The 26,870-nt window shown below is 34.6% G+C and overlaps 1 pseudogene; it reads left to right on the forward strand.

Annotated features, from left to right (window-relative positions):
* Positions 1-219: 219 nt before the first annotated feature.
* Positions 220-26,870, forward strand: part of LOC114005987 (40S ribosomal protein S3a-like) — a 56,375-nt pseudogene continuing 29,724 nt past the window's right edge.

Consider the following 26,870-nt stretch of genomic DNA (forward strand, 5'->3'; position numbering starts at 1 on the left):
CCATAGCAGAAGTCAGAAGTCTTAATTATGTGTGTATGTGTGTGTGTGTGTGTGTGTGTGTGTGTGCAGTATGCATGTGTGTGTACTGTTTTAGAGAGGGTCTCATTGTATCTCCATACTCTTGCCTCAGCCTCTTGAGCAGCTGGGGTTACAGAAGCACACCATGAAGGATGATGGTAAGAAAAGTATATTGGGCCCAGAGCTGCTGTGCAAGAGAACATGGCAGGAAGATTGCTGCCGGGTTTAGATATTAATCTGGCTGCAGAGCCAAAAGTGAACCAAGGAAAATCAGGTGTGAAACAATCTGCAGCAAAGACGTATGGCTCCTCTTTTGACTTGGACTATGCCTTTCAATGGGATTATTATGACAGGATGCACAGTTATCAGCATGTGTTCACCCACCTCCTATTGCTTATGCTGTCATGCCCTTGAAACGCCAGCATGTATCAAGAAACACTTCATGAAGGGCCAAAGCTTCAATTTTAAGAGTGGACAATGAGAATCTTCTTCCAAGTCTGGAAAATTGAAAGGAGATGACCTTCAGGCTATTAAGAAGGAATTGATGCAGATAAAACAAAAAGTGGATTCTCTTCTGAAAAACTTGGAAAAATTGAAAAGGAACAGAACAAACAGTAGAGGTAAAAGTTGTAAGAGGAGAAGAGCAGCATCTCCCAGAAGAAAGATGAGACTAATGTGAAGATGGAGTCTTAGAGGGGTGCAGATGATTCTGCTGAAAAGAGGAGATTATGACTCTGCTTATGGGATGATAATGATAATGAAGATGGGGGATGACCAATTGGAGTTGATCAAGGGTATTTAAAAAGAGGCTGAAGAAGAAGAGGATGACAGAGATAGAGCCAATGGTGAGGATGACTCTTAAGCACATAGAGGGGTTTAGAAATTTTACTCATTTCCTTACCTAGGTGCTTGTCTAGCATTAACATTTTTACCAGATCCTATCCCCTAGTATCTTCAGCACATGCTCACTGTTTTCTCATCTCTGTCCTTCCCATGTTTATTAATTCATACTGCCCTGCGCCTATTCCCATTTCACTTCTTTTGATGCTGCTAGTAGTTGTGTTAATTCTTACCTTGTAATTTTGCTTTTAACTTTGGTAACTCTACCATGTAACAATAAAAAGAATGTACAATTAAAAAAAAATAAGAAAAGTCATTGAGAAGGAGGCAAAGCTTCCAACCACAATGGAAGGGGGCCTAGATGAAAGGCTGTAGAGGAACTGAAATGAGGGATTTCTGTCTTGGTCAGGAGAGGCTTTGCTCAGGCTTGTTCTTAGGTGGGGCTTGTTTGCTTGTCTTGTCATGGAAGTTTCCTTCCCCATTCCTGCGCTAATGGTGAATTAGTGAACTCATTCCCAAGGCATTTTTAGAATTTTCTGAGCCAGAAAGACCCTTATCTCTGTTCTGACATGGGGTGCAGGAAAGAAGCCTCAGCTGTTTGATTTATCTGCCTTAGCTGGCTATCATGGGAGCCACTGTGAGTGCTTCCTTGTGAGCAAGCAGCCCCGTGAGCGCTGAGCTGCTACTGAGCTCTTTGTGTCCATCTTAAAACTTAGCCGTTCTGTGATGGCATCTTTGGTTCATACCTTATTTGTAGGATCTCTGTCTCCTGCCTTACCTGGGTCTCCCATGTGGCCTCTGCCTGCCAACCTGCAGGATTCAGCACACTGCTTTCAATTTCCACAAATCCTCTTGTTACCTGACATTTTTGACTTTGAGTTACAGTCTGATTCTGCTTTAGCAATATCTCACCTTCTCTAATCTCTCTGAGGATATTGGTAAGACTTACAAATATTATTTTGAATGTCCAGAATTATTTCTTTCTCTAATGTCATTTATTCTTTTGTTTATTTTATATCTTCTATTTTGTTGCTGAATTAATTTATTTATTTTAGGTTTTTACCATAGGATGTGTACACTTTTCTGTAGAGGAGCGAGACAGAAAAAAGGAAAATGGGAAATCACACCCCCCACCCCCGGGCCAGGGACTGGAGGTGTCATGGCCACACAGCAATCCCTTCTCCTCCGTTCTCCTTTTGTGATTTTTGGCAGTCATGCGCATGTGCCCTCCTGTTGGCCTTCAGTTGTTTAAAAGTTTTTAACTGCTATTTTTGACCTTCCATCTCTGTTTAATAATTGAGGTCAGGATGCTTAATGAGGGTGATTATACTCACATGCTATTTTCTGAGTCATATTCTCTTTGGAATGAGACCTCTCTGGAAACCCATTGGACATAGTTAAGAATCGGCTTTACTTCCATGCCTAGATGGAGAGGTTGCAAAACACCATCACCTACACCAAAGCCAAAATTAGCTAAGATGCACTGTGAAACACTGACTTATGCTTAGATCTGTACTCATTCTCTCGTGGATCTTCACTTTTTTAAAGACTATCTTATTTTTAAAAGGAAAGAAAAGTCATACACCACTAGCCACCCTGTAGTACGTACTTCTCCACAGGCTAACTCAGACGCAGTTGTGCTTATTGAACAACAGAGTTTTAAACCTTTTAAAGATTTTTCTCTTGTGCTTATTTTAGTTTGTGATTTTCTCCAGCTTAAATTATTTGTTTCCTGAGTCTCTTCTGCTTTATATATCAAAAGATTTGTGGGAGAAAAAAATACTGTTCGAGTGATCTTATAATATTCTCTATTCCTTATTTTTGTACATTTTTCTTATTCATTTAGTGAATCATTACTATAATCTGAGTAGAAATTTTGCGGGAAAAAATTTAGGTAAAAGTTTTCAGGCCTCCATCCTGAACTAAAATTTATAAAACCCCTTTTAACAACTTAAAAGAAAGTTATTATTTTAAAAGTTAGGAAAAACTATACAATACTATAACCTTGAAGTAATGGCTACAATTTGCAATTTATGTTTATGAAAGCATTTGTATTAGATCTACTCTTTCAAGAGTGAAGTAACACTCTTTGGGACCAGCAGTTAGCGTAATGGCTATGTCGCTGAACTCTCATGTGGTCAACCATGGTGTGAGTTCCGGACCTGGTGGCTTAAACACGCCAGGCACATGTATGCACGTGCTCAGGATCCCAAGAGGAGAATGAAGAAGAAGGGATTGCGGCATGGCCATCCCCCTGGGGGGTGATTTCTCGCTTTCTGTCTCTCTGTCTCTCTCTGTCTCTCTCTGTCTGTCTGGTGAGCGCATGTGCCCTATAGCAAAAACCTCTCAAAAAAAATATATTCTTTAAAATAGAAGGTAGTCATAAGATGTTATATAGAGACCATGAGAAGAAAAAAGCCTCTATTTCAATTATTTTATTAATGAGTCTCTTAAAATTAATTTTTATAGAAGCTTTCATTTCATCACAGAATTGTATAAGCAATTAATTTTTCAACTTCTTTGTAAGACTGCTTAGGCCCACAAGGGATAAATAGCATCTTCTGGGTATAGTCCTAGTAAAACGAAGTTCAAATAAAACATGTAAGAATTTTAAGGTTTAACAAATACTGTCACTCTCATCAAATAAAGGCAATGAGCAAAATAACAAGCAACAACAATAAGCAAACCATTGCAATTTTTGTGATAAGTATACTTCGAAGATATTAAAAACTGAAATATAGCAAGACAGAATGAGAATTTAGTATTTCAATCCTTATTTGTCTTGGGAAGTTAAACAATATCCAGAACAGAGTTGCAGATTTTATTTTCCACTCTAATTATAGCAATCAATATGTCTTTGTTTGCTTTAGTAGCAAGTAGCATAATGTTTAGTGTATTTCTCAACTACATTTTATTTGGCAGCCATTTTTAGGAATCTTTGTTCTTTTCTTTTTAAGGTTTAAGCTTTAAGTTAGAAGATTTAGGCATTTCAGTAGTAGTTTCCTTTTTTTTTTTTTTGTAGTCAGTTATTAAGGTTCATAAGAAAACATAGAAAAAAAAAAAGTCCCTTTGCAGTACTTAGAACTCATTTTTTCCTCTCACAAACTCTGGTAAGAGAGGAGGAAAGTCCATAAATTCCATTAAATGCAGGTTTTGCACATGCATTCCCAACTTGGCTCAGCAGTGTAGTGAATTCTCAGGATTAAAAGAAGGTGGGGAGCCGCCAGGTGGCGCAGTGATTAAGGGCACTGAATTCCCACATGGTGACCATGGTTCATGTCTTGCACCTGATGGCTTGCTTCCTCTCTCTCTCTCACTCTGTTACTCTCTGGCCAAATTAAATAAGTAAATAAGGTTAAATAAAATAATTCTTAAAAAAAAAGGAGAAGAAAAAAAGAGTCCTATATTAGGATAAACGATCATGAAAGAAATCCATTCAGTTTATTAATAAGCAACCAATCAGCATTTATAGATTTGTAATAATGCATTTATAAAATGAGATAGGAGAGTATAACATGCCTCAAATCAATGAAAATGCTAAAATGCTTTCTCTTCCCTCCTTGAACTTTAATATAAAACCAGCTCATATGAGCAAATCTAGAAAAAATTCACTACATTCTACTCTTGGGAAACCCATGAGCTCTGATGAACTAGAGATGCTTTCTTATTGACTAATAAAGAAGAGTGAGGCTTGCTTACATCTTCATCAGCATCCTATAGTCTATAGTTTAGATAAACTTTTCCTCTAGGATATTTTGCCAAGTGGCACATGTAAAAGTCTAAAACAAAGTGGGATATTTAAAAAATATTATAACTGTAAATTCAGATGGGCTTTCTTTATATCCTGAAAATCTAAAATGCCTAAGCACAAGATCTAGAGTTCTATAAAATATAAAGAAAATACCAGTTTGGAAAAAAAAAGAATCAGATATCATTTTTAGGTTCTTTTGCTTTAAAAAGAGCCTACTTACAGCTGAAATTTATAAGTATAAATCTTTTTTTATTTTTGAGAGATTTTTGTTATAAGGCACATGTGCTCACCAGAGACAGAGACAGAGAATGAGAAATCACCCCCCACAGGAGGGATGGCCACTCTGCAATCCCTTCTTCCCCATTATCCTCTTGGGATTTGAGGCATACATTCACACGCACTCAGTGTGTTTCAAGCCACTGGGTCAGGACTCGAACCATGGTTGGCCATGTTGGAGTCCAGAAATGTAACCATTCCACCATCTGCTGGTAACATATAAGTATAAATCTTAATGAGAGAGCAATAGGAGCCAAATGTCCAGAGTTTCATTTCAAGCATCTTCATAATCAAACACTCATAGAACAATATGACTACCAATATTAAACGCTATGTAGTTACTTGCATTAAGAATGAGTTTGAGGCTGGCAGATGGCATGGTAGATAAGGGCGCTGGACTCCGACATGGCCGACCATGGTTCGAGTCTCAGACCTGGTGGATTGCTTTCTCACTTTCCCTCTCTCACTCTCTGTGTCTTTCTGGTCAAATTGAAAAATAAAAATGAATGAATAAATAAAATTAAATAAATAACTCTTTAAAAAAATAATGATGAGTTTATCAGGTAGGAGAAGATGGGCTTTCTGGTGTACTATCATAGTTCGAATAATCTATTTATTTTTCCTTCACTCTCTGTTGCTCCGAGCTGTCTCAAGGCTATGTTTGCTACTCATGGGGTGCTATTCCCAAGGGTTTTTGTTTTTATTGTTGTTTTTTAACTTCTCTTTGTTTATTAAACATGTAATGAAACATTTAATGAAACAGAACATTATTTTAGAAATTAAAAATTTGTTTCTTTATGACAATTATAAATACTATTTTTCTTAAGAAGCAAGTTGACTTGCCTTGGGGGATCAGAGTTTGGAACATTGCTAGCCAAAATATAGTTAAATTATCTCCTATCTATCACTTCTTGACTATCTCTGAACTGAATGTTGATGGTTATTATATCAGATTATCCTAGTAAGATTCTTCCTATGATTCTTTTCTAAACTAGCTGAGATCCTTAAATCCAGAATGTGAGGCCATGTCCACCCACATTAACCACTACATCACCCCACCATCTAGGCATACAGGAAAGCCCAAGAATATTTGCCAAATCAGTGAATGAATGGATGGATGAACAAGTAACAATAGAAGCTATCATTTAAATTTGACTTCCACATATAGCATGTAACCCTTTGGTGAAACATGTCTTCTTTTTCTGCTCTAGAATATAATGCATAATTAACCTTTTATTGCCCATTTCCGTTTCATTTGTGCTGAAGAACTGCATCAAGTGGAAAGCTTCATTTGAAGTCCAGAAGTCTTAACCACTGAGCATACAAAAGGTAACATATTTTACGCTTAATGAAAAAGTACAGGAATTGCTATCCTAGAGCCCTGGTAAAATTACCTAATTCTCAGATGACTATGTTTTGCCCACTTAACTTCTCTATGCAGTAACTATTACTTTTAGTGTTTTTCTCCATCTTTTAACTAGCATTTAAAATTATTTTGCACTTTCAATTGTAACTACCTAGGAGAGCAATGCAACAGCTATTTTTGTGGTGGCTAAAGTGGTCCCTGAAGAAATGCATTTAAATTTGCAAAGTACTTTAGTTCCTTTTGAGACTTAAATTACTGCTCAGCAAATGTAGGACATTGCAAATGCCCATGCTGCTGTAAAACAAGGTACTGAGAAGACTGGAGACTTAACCAGGATGACTTTCTTTGTTGTTCTTGCTGTTCTATATTGAACTAAGGTTATATTTGTTTTAAATAAAAATGTTAAAGAATTTCATTCCAAATACAAACTACTTTAGCAGACAAAACTACTTAGGTTATTATTAGGCCGAGTTAACATAGGCCGAATTAACGTATTTACTGCCATGACAGGGCTGGAGAAGGGAGCCTGGGAATTTGTGAGTAAACAGAGGACAGGAATTTGTAATTAAACAGAAGACAGAAACTCGTAAAATAGCAGAGGATGGGTGGGCCAGGCGGCTCCAGAACAAGGTTTACCTAACTTCAACTGAGAATTCTCATCTAAATTCAAGCAGGCAATAGCTGCTAGACCCTAACTGCACATACCCCCTCCGTTGGATGCTGCATGCTATGGAAAGTTACTGACAGTATATCCTATATTGCTTCCTGAACTATAAAAGGCTCCTCTATCCTAGATTCAGGGTCCTTGTTGCAACCCTCTGTTTCGGGCATAAATTCGGACCCCAGCTAGCTGGAAAAATAAATGCCTCTTATGCAGTTGCATTGACGTGGTCTCCTCTGCAGCGCCAGTAGTTAAAGATCGATCTCTGAACCCTACAGTTATTTTAGCAAGCTATTTTGAAATATTATTTATGTAAAATAGATTCTTTCCATTTGAGGATAATGAAAAGAAAAATGATGATAATTATCAGACAGTGAACTCAAACTGGGTAATAGTGACTGAATGGCTCAGACTGCAGTCTCTACACTTAATGTATCCATGCGTTTGGTTTCAGTTGGCTTCTTAGAGAAGTCTCACACTATCCTAATTTTGTCTGTGGTAGTCAAAATGCACTTCCAATCTGCTTCATAAATTAATTCAGCTAATATGTGACTATTATGATCAGTTCATTTCCTCAAGATTTGGAGTCTAACAGGAGGGGAAAAACAAAGTAATCAATGTATAAAAAGAAAGAGTGTGTGTGTGTGTGTGTATTTCTAAATTGGTGAAAATCCAGATAAATGCTTTTCTGTGGAAAATTTTAACTTTTCCCAATTAACTCTGCTTATGTATTTGTGAACTTTTCCTTTTGTAAATTATTATTGATTAGCCAATGTCACTTTGATTTCCTAGATAACTTCATAAATAACATTTATATTAAGTGTGTTCTTTTTCATTCCTTATTTGTTTTAAATTCTATAAGAAAAGAGGTTGGGTGTCTTCCATACTCCCTCACGATTAACAGTTGATTACATTGAAGAACTCAGATATAGTCTAGTTATTAGTCTTCCTTAAGCAAAAAAGTATTTATTGATATATCTTGAAAAATAAAATATAAACAACATAAACTTTCTATCATTACAGATGTTGATCAGTTGAGATCATAAACTAATAATATAAGTGTACCTTTAACACAAAAATACAGGTGTTCCATTTTTGCCCATCCTATGAGGGGCAAAATGAAAAAATTCCTATGCTTTATATGTCACATAAAATTTTAATTTCTTTATATATATATATTTTTTATTATTATTCACATATTAAATTGCTATACATCATTTAGATTGTGAAAAGACTTTACCTAGCATGATATACAACAATTTTATTAAGTGAGAGAAATGACATACAATACTGAAAATGGTCTTAATCTCTAAGTAATTCATTTGGAAATTGAACTAATATCCTAGAGATTAAAATATAAACAAAACTCTATGAGAAAGTAAAACACATATTTATATTTTCATTTACTATTTCTTTAAACAAAGCTTTTGTATGTTAATAGTAGGGAGTTCCATTTTCTCTGGACATTTTCCCATTGTCTGCCCTGAGGGAATTGCTTTTTTTAAAAAAAATAATTATTTATTTTATTTTATTTATTCATTCATTTATTTGTTAATTTGACCAGAGAGAAACAGAGGTTGAGAGTGAGAGAGAGAGGAAGTGAGAAAGCAAGTCACCAGATTCAGGACTCAAACCCTGGTCAGCTATGTGGGAGTGTTCAGTGCCTTAACCACCACGCCACCTGCTGGTCCCAGGAATTGGTCTTTATTTGCTTTAACTTAATGAGTCCTAATAATAGATTATTTTAAAAATATAACTTATTTTCTATTTTAAAGCTCTACCTGATTACTACCTTTTTTATTAATTACTTCTCTTTTTTTTTATAGAGAGATTTTGCTAAAGGGCATATGTGCGCTCCAGAGAGACAGAGAGAGACAGAAAGACAAAAAGTGAGAAATTATCCACCAAGAGGGATGGCCACACTGCAGTCCCTTCTCCTCCATTCTGCTCTTGGGATTTGGGGCACACACACACATGTGCCCGGCATGAATTTTAAGGCACTGGGTCTGGGACTCAAACCATGTTTGATTATGAGAGAGTCTGGCAATGTAACCATTATGCTATCTGCTCATCCCAACTTCCTTTTTTCTTCTATTTCTTTCCTCTTTCTTCCATGAGCAACAGAGATAGAGAGATAGAGAAAAAGTACCTTCAAAAGGGTCTCATATCACAATCTACTCCCAGACCCAGCCAGGTCCAGATCTTGGTCATGGTATATCCAATGGAGCTTTTTGAACATGAACTCAGAACCTTTCCATGTTTGTTAGCCTTGAAAAACATTGCATTTTACTACTGTTCCACTGTGTGGCCCCCATTAAATAATTCTTCATCACTAATTACCTTAAAATATTTTAGTGCATCTTTCGACTCTTTCTGGTACCTCTTCTTGTAGCAGTACCCTGTTAGGATTTCTCCAAACTATACCAGAGCTACTGTCTAAGAGTTTTGTACTAGCTCCCTTTAAATAGAAGATTCTCCTGCATCAGACTATTTAGCCTAGGTAATGCCATAGGAACAAACACCCCAGAATCTCAATGGTTTAGCACAACAAATATTTGATTTTTATCTCTTAGTATAGTTCCACTGCTAGCTACCAAAAAGCTTTGCTCAGCTCAGTCACTCAGAAGCTCTGTGATAAGAGATTTCATATCTGCATATACTACTATGACCACCATAGCTGTTGGCATGGGGAAGGGCTGGAGACTGCTGAATCATCACCACCACTGTTGCTGTTCCTGGTGATGGTGTCTATGTATGTCAATTCAACTGCCTGTTATCTATCAGGTCACTTGACTATAGGAGCCCTGAAGTGGGATTAAGATTGGAATCTTACAGTGTGCCTAGAAAAAGAAATATTTCACAACAAATATGAAAATATTCTGTGAATAAATTTAAAAACTTTCACATGCTTGAGTCTAATTAACAACAAGCACATATAAATAATAAAACAATCTTATGTTTTAGGCTTTGTGCCTTTTTCTATAATTTAGTCTCACACCAAATGTATATGGTGAAGAATATAGTTATTTTCATCTTAAATTTAAGATTTGCTAAGCCTCATGGGTTAAGTAATTAACTTGATGACATTCAGGATGGCTGAGTTAGATTGAAATTTGATTTTCATTAGATGTAAAAACCTTTACATGAAATTTACCATATGGTAAAAATAATATTGAACAAATCTAATTTTTATTGCACTACTAATCTTCTCAAAATTATATAAACGTTTTTAATTTGATCTGTTCATAGAGAGGGAGAGAGAGTATAAATTTGAGAGAACTTTCATCAACCTTATCACTTTGTCTTACCTGCCATTATCTGACATGGATATTTGTCTCAGACTGTAAACTATATTTGGAAAATTTCCCAGTTGTCAAATATGCTTCACTTTATACAACTCCAAATCACTATTCATTATAACTGTATGATTACTAGTCTTAACTATTATGAGACTAGTCATAACTGATAGCTATAATAATTAAAGTTAGTACTGATCAGATTGAAAATAATCCTGTTAGCACTTACTAGGTAGTAGAAAGGGAATAGTATCCTTCATGACAAAGCAACTATAGATAATAAAGTTTTATTACATAATTATTTGACAATATGATTGTGCATAAATGTATAGAAGTGTGTATATACATAATTACATAAAATTGACATATATATAATTTGTATATGTTCAGAATTATAAATAATATATACCTACAAATGTATTTTATTTCAGTATAAAATATTTGAGTTGATATAAAACCTTACATTGTTAAGTTGTACAAAGTAGAAATCTTATATGCATTATGATTTATTAATAACTTTGAGGATACATGGAATCGAACAACACAGACAAAGGAGAGAGAAGTCTAATGCAACAGGGGAAGCTTCCTCAGGCCCTCCTTCCTGCATGGGAGTGTTCCTCTGGTTCATACTATCAGAGAAGATATGCAAATGAGGTTTACAGGGTTATCTAACACAGTAGGAAAAATTTTCAGTTATGAAGATCATTGTTTTTTTTTATTTTTTTTATTTTTTCCTTAGACAGTTGTAGAGCTTACTCAAAATTTTCTAAGGAGCATTTACAAAAAAAAAAAAAAATCCATAGATCTACTTTTACATTTTTTTAAGTATATCCTGAGACAGAGAAAGTGACAGAGAGAGAGAGAGAGATCCTCATGTATTGCAAATGGTATCAGAATGGTTTAGTTTGGCTTCCTTACTTCCTATCTTTTGTCTAAAGGCCAGAGAGTAAACAACTTATGTTATTAGTTGTACTGTGCTAGTGCACTTGTTATGTGATTGTGACTTTGCTGTTTTATGCCATTAAATGTAACATATATGTGTGTGCAACAGTTTGGTTTTGGCCAAATGAGCCATTATTGTCTGCAGACCCTTTAAAAGAAAGAAGTACTTGATCAGCTAACCCTGCCGTGCCATGATAGCTAGCCCTGCTCAGCTTAGCCTTGGTTCAGGCTGGTGAGTCATGGTGGTCTTGGCTTGACTCAGCCTTGGCTTGGCCCATGCACTGTGAGTTCTAAGGAGGAGGAAAAACTCTGCTAGTGTTCTACTTGTCCGTTACAAGCTCCAAGAGTGGCAGAAGTGCTTGCGAGTGTTGCTATGGGTTTTGCAAGCCTGCTGTGAGCTCCATGAGATCCCACTAAACTCAGCCAATAAAAAACATGACATCAGCGCCTCACATTTTTTCCCAACTCCCTGCATCTCTGTTCATTCTGCCCTTCACAGGAAAAGGGAACTTTGCAAAATACCTCATCAGAGGCTTTACACTGTAATCTTCCTCCTGGTCCTGCAGATAGCCAGAATAATGAGCTTACCCAGTGTGTTTAGGGGCATGGGACATGGACCCAGAATCTTCCCATACGGCTTCCAGCATTACATAGCACTGCTGCCTTCAGTACCATAGTTGGGCTTACTTTTACGTATTTTTTTGATCATGTGATTAACACGTTAGAAAGCTAATGCAGACACAATCATACCAGACTAAAATATGTAATATTACATATAAGCAATTATATATTTTAATTGGTTTATCACAAATATATAAAAAAATTACTTAAATCATATGTTAGTCTTTACCCTCTATTTTATTTTTTTAAATAATTGTTTAATTTACTTTAGTTAATTAATATATTTCCAATTTGACCAGAGAAAGATAGAATGAGAGAATGAGAGAGAGAGAGAGGTAGTGTGAGAAAGCAAGCCTCCAGAATCAGGATTTGAACCACTATTGGCCACATGGGAATCCAGTTCTTTAAACAATATGCCACCAGACAGCCTCTACCCTTTACTTTTCTAATAAATAGATATTATTTAAACAAACCAACCATAAGATTAATAAACAGAGATAATTAATAGCAATTAATAGTAGGGCTGATTATATTAATATCTATGAGAAAATCCAAAGAATATCTTATTTTTTTATGCACTTTTGAACAGCAATTTGTTTTACCTCTTTGTTTTTATATACTTTTTTGTGTGTGACTTATTTCGTTTCTTATTAGATAGATGAGTTTCATTTTGTTTTTGTATGTATCAATAGTTCCCTCATTTTCTATACTGAATAGTGTTACATAATTTCCAAAACTAACTCATCAATTTTATTATTTTGAACACTTATATCATTTCCAACTTTGAGCTTTTATAAATTGGTTGATCCTTGCATGCCTTTCTGTTACTATTTACCTAAAAATAGTGCATTATTGGAACACAGGCTATATAATGTAGACGAGCAGCAATGATTTTTTTTTTTTTTTTGAGATATTTTCACTGTAGGGCGCGTGCGCTCGCCAGACAGACAGAGAGAGACATAGAGACAGAAAGCGAGAAATCACCCCCCAGGGGGGATGGTCACGCCACAATCCCTTCTCCTCCATTCTCCTCTCGGGATCTTGGGCACGCACGCACATGCGCCCAGCGTGTTTTAAGCCACCGGGTCCGGGACGTGAACCGCGGTCGACTACGTGGGAGTCCAGCGACATAGCCATTACGCTAACTGCTGGTTCCCCAGCAGCATTGATTTTGCCTTTCAATTTTTTTGAAATTTTTTAAAACTATTATCTATTTAAATTTCATGTTCTTTATTACTATGTTTTTTTTGTGGGGTTTTTTTTTGGTGATTTTCTAACTAACTGAGTCTTATTTGTTGCATAATAAGTCACTTAACATCTTTCAGCTAGCACTAATACATATTCTCTAAGCCTTTTAGAAAATGTGGAGTGGTTCCTTTGGAAATGTATGTGTCACTCTACAAGAATAGGTGCCACTGTAGACATCAAGGGAAAGAGAACTATGTATTCTTAAGACATATAAATGTGAGACTTTGTCAAGAGAATATATTATGGGGAAGATAAAGAGATCAGTATTTGTCAGGAGTTTAGGGGGAGAAAGAGATAAATACATGTAGTCCAGAGAATTGTTAGGGAGTTTAACTATCATGTACGATACTATACCACAGTGGTGGGTGCATGTAATTCCACATTTGTCCAAACACATAGAATGTACAACACCGAGAATGAACAGTATTGTAACTCTGAGTGATAATAATGTGTCAAAGTAAGTTCAGCTGTAACTAATATATTCTCTAAGAGGAATGTTGATAGTGGAGGAGGTTGTGCCTGTGTGTGCTCATAGGTATTTTGCTGTCAACCTAAGACTACTCCCCAAAATAAAGCCTATTCAAAGGAAAAAAAAAATGGAGAAAGACCATAACTAGTATAGGACAAATTGAACATATATTACCTATATTTAATAACAAATGATAATAACATGTTTCTTTCTGACCTATAATATCGAAAGCTAATCTTATTCTTTCTGTTTTCTTTTTCAATAATACACTTCTAAACTGCCTAAAACATGTAAAGAATGGTTTTGTTTCTTTTATGTAATGTTAAGTCTGAGTTAAGTGACACACTAAATTTGTTTAATTTGAACTCTGTTCTTATCAAGGCCACAGTACCCTGATTCCTGCTTTCAGTTCCATGTAACGACTTCAAGCTGAATAGTCTCTTAACTAAACTCTTTGAGAACTAAATGCTTAGGATTTTACTTACTAGCAATAGCAAATTAGATTCAAAGGAATCCCTTTACATCTCTGGAAATGTTACTCGCATTACTCGTACAGGTTTGTTTTGATAGACCAGCTACTGGCCAGTCAATTTATTTGTGTCTATTCATTTTATTGGGTAGTTGGAAAAGTTATGAGCACTTTTGTAGAGAAAAACATAGAAAAACATGTCATGACTTTTCTACTGAATAAATCCTATTCGTATATCAAAAGTCTATATTTGTATTTTTATTATTAAAAGAGTATGTGCACTTGAAAGAGAGAGAACGGAGCACCCTACACAGGACCCAGTTATTCTGCAATCCCCTTCTTTTAGCCCCCCACCCCAGTCAGGATCATGGGCACACATGAGCACATTACATATTTTCAGGTTGACCAGGCTGGGGACTTGAACCACAGTTGGCGTGTGGCTTCCAGCTCTGCAGTGTAATATATTGACAGCACACAAACCTAAATGTCCATTTTTTTTAACACAATTACCCATATTTCTCAATAAAATTTGTTTTGAAACAGAAAGATGATTTGAACTCTTGAAATTTAATCTGGATTTCAAATAAGTTACAATTTTATGAAGCAAGTTGCAAAAGTCTATTTAACTTGGCTGCCTTTTTCTAGTGACATTTTAAAGTACGTATTCTGAAAAACCTTATTTCTAACATAAAAGAGTCATTATTTTTCTATCTGAGTTTTGCTGTGACCTACACTAACATCAAATACTCAGATGTAAGCAATTTATCCTTCTCTAGGTTCTTTATGACCACTCCAAAGATCACCAAATAGTTTTAGAAAAATAGCATATAAATATCTGTTTACTATAATCCTTTTTTTTTCTTTTTTCATTGTCAACATATTCCTGCATTAGAAAAGTATGTTTTTTTTTTTTTTGTCCTGTACTTTGAATATATAATTTCATTGCAGGACAACTTGGTAACTTTTTTTCCATCACCAACCACAGTGCTAGCAATTGTGTAGGCACATGTCTAGTTTATCTCTTCCCAGTTTTGCAATGTAAAAATCTCCATAAATAATTCTCTAAGTTTTTAGGAAATCAAAATGCCACCAAAATTATCATTATGACATCCGTGGTATCACAGGTACAGAGATCACACATCTTTTTGACAGTTTGCACTATAAAGTTTGGAGGATATTTGATAAGTAAGATGTTTTCATTCTATTTCTTAATAACTGTAGGGTTGAATGAAATTTGCCAAAATTTATATATGTGCTATCTGTTGAATATGTGGATTGATGGGAAAAGTATAGTTTATATTTGGATAAAACATTAGCAATCTTTTTTATTTTTTTTAAGAGATTTTTGCTATCTGGTGCATGCGTCACCAGAAAGACAGAGAGATAGAAAACAAGAAATCACTCCCCAGGGGGGATGGCCATGCTGCAATTCCTTCTCCTCCATTCTCTTCTTGGGATCTTGGGCACGCAAGCACATGCGCCTAGCATGAGTTTAAGCCACCAGGTCTGGGACTCGAACTGCAGTCGACTACATGGGAGACCAGCATCATAGCCATTACAATGCTAACTGCTAATCCCACATTAGAAATCTTGAGCCAGGGAGAGGCATGGTGGTTAAGCCATCTGGATCTGACATAGCTGACAGCATGGTTCGAGTCTCAGACCCAGTGGCTTGAAAAACACACCAGGCACATGTGTATGCATGTCTAAAATTCCAGCAGGAGAATGGAGGAGGTATTACTGCATGGCCACTCCTTCTGGTGAATGACTTCTCACTTTCTCTCTCTCTCTGGCAAGCACATATGCTCTATAGCAAAAACTAAAATGAATAAAGATATTAGTTATCTTTTTTTCAATTTATCAAAATCTTCATATAAATATGTGATATCAAACTCATTTTTTTTTTCAAACAGAATACATAAGAGCTAGGGGAATTGTTATTGTTGTAATTTGACACTTGATAAACTATAGACCACATGAACACTAATAATGTCTGGCAGATCAGCAATACTTTGGAAGCATCAATATATTTCTTATCAAAATTTCCCTTTCTTTCAGTTGTAACTTCTGAATCAGGAAAAGTTGCTTATTTGAAAAGTATATGTTTGTCTGAGCCTGGGATTGTGAATTTTGGTATCTCTATGTGTGGGTACCCAAAGAGGAGATGTGAGGAATGTGCAGGACGTGACCATCAGAATAAGACCAGGGTCTTTATCCAGACATGGCCTTGGGTGGCTGGATTGTTAAGCAGGATGTTTGGGGATTGTTTTGAACTAAATGTTCCAAGGTATTGTTATAACAACCTGATAAATTCAGTAAGGACTTAAAACCTTACATCACAGAAGTCTCGGGAGTGTGTATAAATACTAGCAATAAAGTACATTCATGACTGACCGGTATTGACTGGCAGTCCTCCCATTTCTATCCTGTCTTCTTGTCTTTCTTTAATCCTCACCCCACAAGTCAGGAACTGTTTGCTGTCAGCAGGCCCCACATCTATGTCCTGACACATCCACTTCTTCACCATACCCAATCTCAATTCTTTTCTGCATTGTTTTTGATACACAGTGTTTTCATTCTTTATCTCTTAAACCTAGCTGTGTATGACTTTCCATCTATATTTAATCTAACAGATTTATTTAGCTTTCATTTATGGTGAAGTATGGGTCATGCTGGAATTGATATTTTAATGTTTTTTTATTTTCATTATTTTATCTCTGATAAAACATGGTCATAATAGTAAAATTATTAAGTAGCACTATCTCGATAGCACAACATTTAATCTGCAGGTAAAGTCAGAGTATTGCCTATGCTCAGCATCACACTGTACTAATCTGCACACTGAAGTCACGTCACTCAAAGTGCTGCAACATTGGATGATCTGTTATTGTGATGCCAGCATCAACTCTTAGGAACAAAACAGCAACAGCAACTGTGGAAGGTGGAGAGTTCTTGATTTATCCATTTACTGCTTTAAAAATTATTTCCTTTAGCCCCCATTTTTTGAACTATCATATGGGTTTTGTACCTGCAACTCCACCCCAACCCCATCACCTAAAACTAAGACATTTTTAGTCCCAGTCAGGGCCATCATTGACACTGGACTTTCAGTGCTAAAACCTTAACAGTCAGGAGCAAATCAAGGCAATCGTTCTCCTTACCTGCAGATAAGCATATACTGCTAAAGGCATTCTATATATGAGATCTCTGTCTCCAAGCAAATATGGTTAGTGTGTTTCCCCAGTATCCAACTGACATAAAGATTACATTCGGTTACTTCTTTCTTTTTACTTCCAGTGAAGATATTGAATAGATCACAATCCATTTGCCTAGCTAATTTCTTTCTATATAGAAAGGTATAAATTAAATCTATATATGTGTGCACGTGCATACACACATTAAATATAAATGCATGTATATGTCATATAACTTTATATTATAGAAAAAATAATTCGTACACAATATTACAACAGAAAAAAACACAATAATAATTTTCTAGTATGAAATAACTCATCAGCATTTGAATAATCCTGATTTTATCATACGCACATATATACATATATTTCTTTCACTATTTGTATAAATCAATAATCATAAGACACATATATTGCATTTGTTAAAACAGTTGTCTATACATTTTTTCTTCCTCTATTTTAATATTTTGCATTGTCTTATTGAAGAGATGAGTTCATTTTTTTCTATAGTTTCTTTCACTGTCCCTCAAATTTTTTGTAAACCAGTAGTTATACCCACAAAATTTGCGGTATTTTTTCTTTTCTTTCTTTCTTTTTTTTAATTTATTTTTTTGCAAACAACTTTGTAAGTGCTATAGGAGGGTACTTTTTTCATGTTTTGATGTTAGAAGTGATTGTCTAGATCCATTAGATTCATTATTTAACAACAAGAAATCTGGCAAAATGCAATTTCTACTTTTCATCTTTGTTTGATTGCAGTATACTTGTAAAATGAAACTTCCTTTCTTCAGTTGTTTGACTTTAGAAACATAAAATTAGTACAGAAAATGTTTTTTTTGTTTGTAGTTTGTGTCTTTCTTACTCTTATAAGTTTTCTAAATTATGAATTGGTTCCCCAGTAACTGTTCTGATATAGTCAGTAACTTTTATTGTCATTCTCTTGTATAATGAATATTTTTTGTTGTGTTGTTGTATATTTCAGATATCTTACTGATGCTTAACATTGCCAAATTAGCTAGTGGGAAACTTTTGAAACTGTCTCATTACTTATAATATAATAACCTTTGAAAAATTTTCTTCCTTACTCAGTTTGTATTTTCTTGTCCGGGCTTGCAATAAACTATCAGTTTAAAGGACCCTGGTTCCTTTAGTGAGAAATTGTAGTTAGAGATTTAAATCAGATCTTCTGAAAACAAATGTACATTTTAAACATGACCTTTAGAAATAAGTATTTTTTCCAATTAAAGACCACCTTTAGGCAAAAGCAACTTTTTATTTGTCTTTAAAACACTAGCCTTATTTAACATAAATTTGTGATAAAAATCTGTCTGCAAATTAGAAAGGATAGACTATCACTTGGCCAGACAGATATTTGTACATCCATGTTTATTTCAACATTATTAACAAAAGCTAAGACAAAGAATCCATCTAAGTATCTAAAACTGATAACTGGATTAAAAAATTGTGGCACACATACACAATTTAATACTCCTTAGCAATAAAGAACTGAGACTGTCCTTCACTACAAAGTGGACAAAAATAGAAAAATAATGTTAAGTGAAACAAACTAGACTTTGAAAGACAAACACTGTATGTTTCCACTTTATTTAAATACTGCATATTTGCACTCTGTGGCCAAAATTGAAAGGCTTGAAGATATTTCTAGAAGAAGAGAGAATGTCTGTAGATACCATAGGTTGCATGAGAGACCAGGGGTGGGACAGGCTCAGGATAAAAGCCTTTAATAGACAGAAGAATGAATATAAATAGAGCAAGGGGTTGTAGAACAGTATACCACATAAGAGTGAGAAAAGGATCGTAGCCAACCCTTTGTATGTGCTTCTAAAAAAAGAAAAGAGAGATCTAGTAAAGCTGAACTTGAACTTATACTTCTTAATGTGGTGTTTCTCGTTAAAAATGATGAATATGGTAATATCCTTGATTTGATTATTTCACACTACATGCATGCATGCTTTGAAAAATCTATATGGTTCCCCACAAAGATGGACAAAAATTAAATGTAAGTAAGAAATTATTAAAAATTTTTAAAAAGAAAACTTTCTCAAACTGATAAAAGCCATTCCTACAGAACTTATAGCTAACATAAAAATGATAACAGGTTGAATATTTTTCTTTAAAATTGGGATCAAGACAATGATATTTTTTCTCAATGTTTTTATTGAAGATTGGTCCAGATTGCTAGCCAGTGTAATAAGGCATGAATGAAAAATTAAAAGATAAAGTCATCATGGTGGCATAGTTCTACATTCTTGTCAAGTAATGCTGTATCCTTATGGAACATCACAGATTCAATTCCCTGGTCATCCTGTACATACTTAGTATGTGCCCATGATCCTGACTGGCTGGGAAGTCTGGGAGTGGATGATCATGTGTGAAACCCGGAAGGGGTGATTATCTTTATCTATCTACCTATCTCTCTCTCTATCTATCTATATTTATTTATTTCTCACTCTTATGAAAGAAGTAAAGCTAAAAATAAAAATTAAAGGATATATTGAGAATAAATAAGTAAAACACTATTCCCGGACAAAATGATCACATACATAGAAAATCCTAATGAGTAAACTCTCCCCCCAAAAGCCACAGAAATGAATAAATTAGCATAGTAGAGTCATAGAACACATGGTCAATAATAAAGTGGACTGTATTTCCAGGAGAATTTGAGATTAAGTGGTATTCTGTTAAAAGGAAAATTACGGATATGGGAAAAAAGTTAGTGGTTTTTAGAGGTTAGTAGAAATGTTAAGAGAAAGTGGTTGATTACAAATGAGATCAAAGAAAATTTGATGGTGAGGAATTATTCTTTATGGTGTTTGGGTGGTGAATACATGAGTATGTATTTGGAAAAAAATCCATACATATGTAAACAATGAATAGTGAACTTTAATAGATGCTAGGAAAAAATCAACCATGGTGTCAGAAGATCTCAGGAAAAAATGTAAACTGTGGCAAATGAGTCTAATTGTATTATAAAAGTACAACATAACAGCACCTAAATAACTTTGGGACATGGTGCTTTTATTGGAGGCTTAAGACTAAATGTAAAAGGACTGTAAACTGGCAAATGTATTATAAATGTATTATAAAATGTATTATTAAAAACTGTGTCTAATTGTATTATAAAAGTACAACATAACAGCACCTAAATAACTTTGGTACATGGTGCTTTTATTGGAGGCTTAAGACTAAATGTAAAAGGACCTGCACATAAACATAGAGCTCCAATTGGTAACTCTATTTCTGAGGGGCATTCCGGGTAAAAATTTCTGAAACTGCTTTGAACATGTACTGAGTTAAACAATTAATATTGGGTTGTAGATGGTGAAAGTCAAGTTTCTTGATCCTGAAGAGGGAAGTTAAAGAAAACCAAAAAGGAAAGACTAAAATGAACTCTGTGGTACTGTATTACTATGAGAGATATCAGTATGAACTCATAATTTAGCTATATTCATATTTAGATGGATAAAAATCATACATGTGTGTACATATATATATAAATGCATAGGTTAATATATGTAGATACATCGCTAAGCTGCACCCTCTGAATGGGTTTAGGAGCAATGTATATACCCAGGGTTCAGTAGCAATGTATATACCCAGGGCTCAATAAAGAATCTAGGCTTTGGGGCCTGCAGGTGGAATGGTGGTTAAGGGTGCTAAACCTCCACATGGCTGACCATGGTTCAAGTCCTGGACCTGGTGCCTTGCTTTCTCACTCTCTCTTTCATTCTGTCATTGCCTGGTCAAATTAAATTAAAATAAATAAAGTTTTTTTTTTTTTTTTCAAATCACATAAATTGGAAGCTTATTTGCTTAAAATCTAAACATTGTTAGTTTGAGAGTAAATCCACCGTGATGTGTGTGTTGATCTTTCCATTTAAGTTCTAAAGTGGTTTTCTTTTTCCCTTTTTTTTGTTTAAATCCTTGATAAAATATTATCCAGAAAAACAGAAAATACATATATATAATTTTAAAACATGAACCATTAGAGAATGAAATGTGAAATTAAGAGTGATTTCAGTTTTAGTGGCCTCTGTGTTTTATCTTTTCTTGTTTTTGTTTGTTCGTTTGTTTGTTTGTTTTTTTAAGCTCCTTAAAGACTGTAGCAGGATAAAAGGATCACTGACTCTGAGGTTCTTTGAGATTAACAAGTGATGAAATAAAAAAGAAAACTCACATCTTCAAATAAAGTCAGGGAACCCATTCCCCACCCTTGCTCCAAAGTAAAAACTATGAGTACTTTTAGTAACAATATATAAGTCATCTTTATGTCCTACCTGCATTATCAGTGAAGTTTATAGTCATGACTTTTTTTAGACATTTATACTGTATAGATAGACATGTAAACTCATTTTAGATGACAATCAATTTTTTAAAAATTCAGGTAGAGAAAAAAGCAATCATTTTTAACTAAAATCTTTCTACATTTTTTCAATAACTATTTGATTTGTTGTTGTGTAGCAAAAAACAAAGTTTCCAAAGTTTCATCTCAAATCTTATTGCTTTACAACATACTTAAGATAGTACACGGTTTTTGGCTATGGCTTAACTTATGGGCTTCAGTGCTTTTTTCCATTTGTTGAAAATAACCCCCCCTTCTCTCTCTCTCTCTCTCTCTCTCTGTCTCTCTCTCTCTTTAAAAGAATACTATTGTATGGTTAAGCGTGTTTAAGTTATCTTTTTGTCTGTTGGTCTTATCTTGGCCACCAGCCCTTTTCCAATGAAAGCTATGTCAAATTAGTCACTGGATTGACTGTTTTATCTTTTTATTTTTAATTAAATAATTTTTTTTAAGAGAACATAGGCTCCTTGAAGAAATGACTTCTTCTAGGGGTGAGGCAGGGAAAAAGAACATAATCCTGGAGCATCTTAAAATGCCAGAAAGTAAAAAAGTGTCTAAAAAAATAAAATGATGAAGATTTGTGAATTCAAAAGGCTGGGAGCACATCAAAAGAAGACAGGAAGGACCGGCAGTTAGCATAATGGCTATGTCGCTGGATTCCATGTGGTCTACTGCGGTTTGAGTCCTGGACCTGAGGGCTTAAACTCACACTGGGTGCGTGTGCGTGCATACCCAAGAACCAAGGGGAAAGTGGAGGAGAAGGGATTGCGGCATGGCCATCCCGCTGGAGAGTGATTTCTCGCTTTCTATCTCCCTGTCTCTCTTTGGCTTTCTGGCAAGTGCACACGCCCTATAGCAAAAACCTCTTTAAAAAAAGGAGACAGGAACTGACATGAAAGAGCACTTCGTGGACAAAGCTAGAAAAATTTAAGTATAAAGTAGGTAATAATGTGATATTGAATTATAATACAAGTCTTAAAATAGCTATCACTGAGTCTAATCTAATATTAAAATGATTGAATAACTAGAGAAAAGGGGAAAATTTTCTTATGAAAAATAAATTCTATTTAATATATGTAAGCAGCCTCCCTTTAAAGTGGGCTGACTTGGTGATTTATTAGAGAATAATGGAGTGTGGAAGAGAAAAAATTGTAGCTTACAGAGTACAAATAAGATAGTAATTTAAAGAGGAGGAACTCAAAAGAGTTCAGAAGCAGATGATAAAGGTAAACATCACTTGAGGATGTCATGTGGATATCACATACTTACTGTCTAACTTGATAAAAGATGTACATTACTTCTGTGGAATTCTTTCCAAAAACCTATATTCCCAGTCAACCTACACTGGAAAGAAATGATGATCAAGTTCTATGTGGTATCTTGGCTTAGATTCAGGAAAAGAAAGAAGAAATGGATAGAAAAACTGATGAAATTCACATAAAGTTTGGAGTTTGATAATAATGTATTAATGTTGATTTCTAAAACTTTTTATAAACATGCCATGAATTATGTAATTTGACAATATTAATGCTTGAAAAGGTTAAATGAATGATATATAAAACTTTTCTAAATCTAATCTAATTTCCAAATAATTAAGTCTATTATTTAGAAATGACAAATTATTTTACTAAAAATATCATTTACATTATATTTAGCATAATTTGTTTTAAAAGTAAACAAGGCATGTACCCTAACAACTTCAGAAAAAATAATTCAGCAAAATTAAAGGAGATTTAAATTTAAAAAGATATATACTGTGCTCATAGATAGAATGACTCAAGGCTGTTATTAATTTTTCCCAAGTAAATTTATAGATTATATAAATTCTGAACAAAATTCTGCCAAAAATTTATAGAAGTTGGCAGCTTACATGGAAATACTTAAGACTATGATCCAAAATCATTTGGAAAAAAATGAAGCTGGAAGTTCCATGCTATTTCAAGATTTACTCTAAGAAGACAGTAATTAAGACATTTGTGGTATTGGCATAAGAGTAGGTATACAGACCAATGGAATTGAACACATATATTTGGTTTAATTCAATTAACTATCAGCAAAGCTGCCAAGATAATTTAATCAAGGGAGAATCTTTTTAATAAATAGTTCTGTAACAGCTGTATAAACATATGGGGAAAAGTGAGCTTCAACTTTTACCTCACTATATATACAAAAATAAAACCTGAAACATATCACATACATAACTGAAAGAGCTGAAACCATAAATTATCTGAAGAAAAAAGATAAAATATTAACAACCTTAGGTTTATCAGTCTTTGTTTTTATATTTGTTTTTTGGTTTAGACAGGACACTAAAATATAAACAATAAAAGGAAAAAATGATAAATAGGGTAAAAATAGATACATGAAAAATTAAACATTTAGGTTTTTAAAAAACATTCTTAAAATAAAAATACATTATACAGACTGGAAAAATATTTCTAAGCACATATATGTAAAAGTCTGGCATCAGAAAACAAAACTCTTATAAATCAACAATAAGCGAATAATCAAATTAAAATGAAGAGAATAAGTGAGCATACAGTTCCGAGTAAGTTATGATTGAGCATAACAAACATATGAATTATTCCCAAACTTTATCATCCATTGTTATTATTCAAATAAAACCTTATATCCCTCAAAATAGCTGAAATTTAAATCAACAATACTATGGAAATGGAACAAGCAGGCTCTTAGGCATTACTGGTGGATATAAGCATTACATAAGACATGGAAATTCCCATTCCCGGGTATTACTCAAGAGAAATGAACACCTATGCTCACATAAACACTTGTGCATGAGTTCTCTTATCACCTTTATCACAGTCAAATAATAGAAACACCCAACTGGCCACCAGAAAGTGAGTGGGCAAATTGTGAGATATTCATGCAATGGAACACTACTCAATTATTAAAGTTAGAGAGAACTATTAATAAATGCAGTGATGTGGGTGAATCTCAAAACATCTCACTGAGCAAATGAAGCTGAAGCACAAGAATTTGCACTTATCATTCTATTTATAAGAAATCTTCAAATTGATAAATTGAATATATACTGACAGAAGTGAATCAGTGGTTTTTAGAAAAAGGGGGGGAGATTGACTGGAAAAGATAACTAGAAGTCTTTATTTTTTTAAAAAAAAATTATTTATTTAACTTCACTCATTGTTACTCTTATATTTACATTTTCTTTAGGGCACATATGTTCATGAGAGGACACACACATACACACACACACACACACATACACACACACACAGAGAGAGAGAGAGAGAAAGTCTCCAGATCCAGGACTCAAATCAAGGTCAGCCATATGAGAGCCCAGTGCTTTAACCACTATGCCACCTCTTGGCCCCCACTAGAAATCTTGCAAAAGCGATGAGATCATTCCATATTCTAATTTGGTGGTAGTTTCACATGCATCATTTTTTAAAAAGATAAAGACTTAGATGGGTGTGTTTCATTGCATTTCATTAAAGTTGATTAACAGTAGTAACTTTTTAAAGGCCTTGTTTTCTTTTCTTTTTTTTTTTTAATTTAAAGTATATTTATATCTTCCATGAGTGAAAGAAACAGAGGGAAACAAAAAGAGAGTGAGAGAGAGACAGAAGCAGATAGAGAAACAAAGACCTTCCCCCAATCCCAATAGGTCTTGCTCCTGAGATCTAATTTAAGCTCCTGTCAGTCCTAGATCATAGAATCAGGAAGTAGGTCTCAGGACTCCATATTGGTCAGCCTCCCAGAATATTGTGTTTTACCAGTGCACCACTCCTCTTACTCTCTTTAATAGCATATCTTAACTTCTCTGTCTTTTTTCAAGACTTGACATTCCTCTTAAACTTGAGGCCATTACCCTTTATGTAATTATTCAAATCTCAGCTACTTCACATAGTTTTTTCAAAACCCTAAATCATTAGTGAATATCTTACCAAAACATCTCTAAACATTTAATTCATTTGTAGCTATTTACTGTAATAATAAAATGGGTAAATTCACCTAGCATTTATTATACATACTTCTGTATGTTCACCTTCAATTATATTTTTCCATTTCTCTTAATATATTTTTAAATGTATCCCAAATTTCTCTAACAGTATATATCTGCTAATGCTCAGAATTTGATTTGCAAGCAACATAAGCAATGTTTGTTTAAGGTTTATTTCTAATCACTTTTCATGTTTTTCTATATATTTACCAGTCATAAAAAATAATACCTGTTCTTAGTGAAAAATAGCTTTATAATTTGGTATATTAATAAGTAATATTCAGGTATTTTTCTAACACAAAAATCTGTAATGTGCTTACAATTCCATTTATACCATTCTTAAAAAAAAGGCACATGAACTTGAGGTATAGAGAGAGAGACATGACAAAATACCCTCCCATGGTGATAGTCATGCCATAGTCCCTTCTCCTCCATTTTTCTATCAGGATTTTGGACAAGCATGCACATATCTATCACAATTTTCAAGTCACTGGGTGTGGGACTTGAACTGCATAGTCAGCCATGAAGTGTATAGAGACACCTTAACCACCATGCCACTGGCTGGCTCAGACCATTTTGCATTTACTTGTCATAAGTCAAATTAGCGCCAAGGCCAAGATCCGGTGCAAGTGGATTTGTAATCTGTGCAAAGTGGAAAACTCCTTCACTGGTTTTAGAGAGAAAAGTGTATGATTCACACAACAATATATCATAGGTTTTATTTAGACTCCAGAATTACATTTAGGTTTTTCCTAACATTTTTATTATTGACGATATGGTAGGCAAAATTTTAACCTATATATTTCCTCCTTTATTTTTGGAGAGGTTTTTGCTATAAGGCACGTGCGCTCGCCAGACAGACAGAGAGAGAAAGAGAGATAGAAAGTGAGAAATCACCCCTCATGGGGTTGGCCATGTTGCAATCCCTTCTCCATTCTCCTCTGGAGATTTTGGGCACACACGCACACGTGCCTGGCGTGAGTTTAAGCCACCAGGTCCGGGACTCGAACCGCAGTCAGCTACATGGGAGTCCAGCGACATATGCACTAACTGCTGGGCCCCCTCCTTTTTTTTTTTTTTTTTAAAGAGCAATTTTTGCTATAGGGCACATGGGCTAGCCAGATAGACAGAGAGACAGAAAAGGAGGTATCACACCCTAGGGGGGATTGCCATGCCACAATTCCTTCTCCTCTATTCTTCTTTTGGGATTTTGGGCATGCACTTGTGCCTGGCATGAGTTTTAAGTCACTGGATCTGGTACTTGAACCAGAGTCAACTACTCCATGGGAATCCAGCAACATAATCATTATGCCATCTGCTGGCCCCCAGACTTTCTTTTTTCTTTTTCTTTTTTTTTTTTTTTTGAGCGATTTT

The sequence above is a fragment of the Tupaia chinensis genome, unplaced genomic scaffold, assembly GCF_000334495.1.
Source record: "Tupaia chinensis unplaced genomic scaffold, TupChi_1.0 Scaffold145147_1, whole genome shotgun sequence".
Taxonomy (NCBI): domain Eukaryota; kingdom Metazoa; phylum Chordata; class Mammalia; order Scandentia; family Tupaiidae; genus Tupaia; species Tupaia belangeri.